The sequence below is a fragment of the Chondrus crispus genome, genomic scaffold, assembly GCF_000350225.1.
Source record: "Chondrus crispus Stackhouse genomic scaffold, scaffold_346, whole genome shotgun sequence".
NCBI classification, from domain to species: domain Eukaryota; phylum Rhodophyta; class Florideophyceae; order Gigartinales; family Gigartinaceae; genus Chondrus; species Chondrus crispus.
Window position 1 is genome coordinate 81,991 of NW_005179229.1, and position 3,054 is coordinate 85,044.

Genomic DNA, 3,054 nt, shown 5'->3' on the forward strand with positions numbered 1-3,054 from the left:
TCTATGGGGCCAACACTGTCCTTGCCCTGCGCATCTGGCTGTGCGAGATCGTGGGTCGCATCTCTCCTGGGAGCGATACAGTAGCGCATAACGGGAGACGCGGCGCGAGGGGTTTTGGGTGTGCTCGTGGTTGGGGGCGTCGGACTGGTGATGGTGAAGTCATGGGACGGGGGAAGTTGAGGGTGAAATTTCGTGGTGCGCTTTGTTGCCGTGTACAGTACAGTATCTCATTCGACTGTACTGTACTCCCGAAATCATCATCTGAAAAATCACCCCAAACTTTGCTCCTGATAATCCCAAAAGTCGACAAAATATTCTCTTGATTTTTCTCAAAAGAGGACCAAACTTAGGGTCAGCATTGCTGGACAAATCGCCAAAAATGTTCCCGCAAAATTACCAAAAATTACCGAAATCCGCTGTCTGACCCGGCAGCACAATTACACCGATTGTTGGCGGACTTCTGATTTTTCCCAAGCCGTTTCAAGCTGGACCTGGTACAGTAGGTGTACAGTACCGTACACGGTATGCTGTACCCTCTGATCACCCTTGTCAGTCTGGGTGCATTTGACGCCTTCTACCGAGGCGAGTTCCAGTTATTTTAACTGTACCTCTTCGGCGACTACCGCGAGTCGGTCTTGGGGCTACTCTTGTGAGTTGTATTGGACGCGTGGGACTCACATTGCGGCCAAGATCAGCCGTCAATCGCCTCACCTATATTTGGTGGTAAGGGTTCCTTCCTTCGTCTGTAGTACCTGACGAGCATATTGCGCGGCAAATCGCGCGTCGGCTGCCAGGTGTCATCCCTCGGTAAGTACCCATACCACCGAACTCGGTGTATCAGCTCGCCGCTGCTGGTGAGTCCATGATCAACGATCTTCTCGACGACGTATTCCCGGGGGTAATACCGGTCTTGTCCGCTCGGTGGCGAATCTTCGAGATCGTCGATGACGGTTGACTCTGGACTAGCGAACCTAACCTTGCGGTTGTTCCCCGACTTGTATCGACTGCGTTGCGGCGTAGAGGTTTCGGCTTGTGTAGCCGTAATAATCCCCGATTAGCGTGTCCCTTGCTCACGCAAACGAGGACTTCGCCTAAAATGGCGTAGAGTCTCCTCCCCCCGGTCAAGATCGAACGGAGTATCACAGTGAGACTGCACCGATTTACTTGGTTCGGTGCTACCCTGCAGCGATTCATGCCGAGTTTGCGACCGTGTTACCGGCCTGCGAGCTCCCTGCTCGAGGTCCGTATCGCTGTGTTTAGCGTCGGAATCATCAAATATTTGATGACGGTCTTGCGCGGTCGGGCTGCCTTCGTCTTCTTGGTAGCTCGACGCGCTGCTATTGGGAGTTGACTCCTGTCCTTCCGGGACACAAGGGTGTTCCGCGGTTGGAGTAAGGGGTCTCCTTACCCAAATACGCGAATTTCTTCGCGGGTTTTCGTCGGTGGCCGACGTAGTTAGTTCAGCTAAACCGCGAGCGGCCGCAGTGTTAGTAGCGCTTATCCAAGAGGATTGCACCTTAATAAACTAGGGACTACCCGAGTTTATCACCACTTTCGGAGCGAGCGTGACTCTGTCTCTCGACAATCTTTCTCGAAATCCATCCTCCTTTTGTACGACTACGGTGTCCGGATTTACTTCTGCGACATCGTACGGACCTTCAGCGACCGGTGATAGTTTGTGTTTAGGTTCCACCTTGGGGTTGGTGTACTCCTTCCGCACGAAGATGCGGTCACCGATTCGGATGTTTTCCGTGTATGGACGTAACCTCTTGTCGAAATCTCGCTTATACTTGGCTTGTCGGTTCGCCATTTTCTCCTTGGCGGTTGACATCAGGGCTGCGAGCCATTTCTTCTACTTGATCATGTGGTGTTTGACGGACACAGTGTCCGAGATCTCCGGTTCTGCTTGGAGTGACAGTGCCGGAGGTCTGCGAGATAGAACTACCTCGAATGGCGCAAGTCCCGTTGACGAGTGGGACTGGATGTTATACGCATACGTTAGTGCGTCGGTGAACAAATCCCAGTTGTTGGGGTGATCTGCGACGTAGTGTCGCAGAGCAGCGAGTATGGTGCGGTTGAATCTCTCGACTTGACCATTACATTGTGGATGGTAGGTCGTTGTAAAGAGGTTTTTAACCCCCAGTATCCGGCAAACGTCTTGAAAGAAGCGTGCCGTGAATTGACTCCCGTTGTCGGAGAGTAGGTAAGCCGGGGGTCCGTAGACGAGAACCCAGAGGCGTACAAATTCGCGTGCTATTGACGCGGCGGTGATCCTTCGCAGGGGCACCGTACGAACTAGATTCGAGAAGCGGTCCGTTATTACAAGTAAGAAGTTGTGTCCACGAGCTGTCCTGATCAGCTCGCCCAGTATATCGATACTGACGAACTCCAACGGCGATTTAGCTGGGAATAAATGCATTCGCTTCACATTCTTCCTCAGTGTAACCCTGTTCTTCGCACACGTGGTGCAGTTCTTAACTGTTCTGTATGCCTCAATCGCCATGGAGGGCCAATATAAATCCCGCCGAAGCGAGTGATATAGCTTCCTGCCTCCAGGATGTCCGGACAACTTCGCATAATGGTGAATACGCAAGATCCGTGGTCGTAGTTCTTCCGGCACCACGATTTGTGGAAACGATTCCACTGTGCGGGTCAGATACCCGTTTTTGTCATCAGCAAACGGGACCTCCTCCCCCCGGTCAAGCTTCGCGCGTATGAATTGACAGAACTTGTAACGATCTTGCGCGCGAACCAGTTCGTCGGTTGTGATCGGGACGAGGAGTTTGCTGTCATCCCGCTGGCTTTGCAAGAGCGCGGCGTCGTACTTTGCGAAATCATGCGATATGAAATCCGGTTCTTCTGGTTCTTCTGCGAGGAAACACAGAATCTCGTCGTCGATATCTGACGTGGTCTCGCCGCTTTTCTGAAGTCGTGACAGGGCGTCAGCCTGGATGTTGCAGATACCCTTTTTGTATCGCACCTCAAAGTCGAACTCACTGAGGCGTAACCTCCAGCGTGTGAGTCGGCCTGATGGCTCCGTAATCGTTAGCAGCC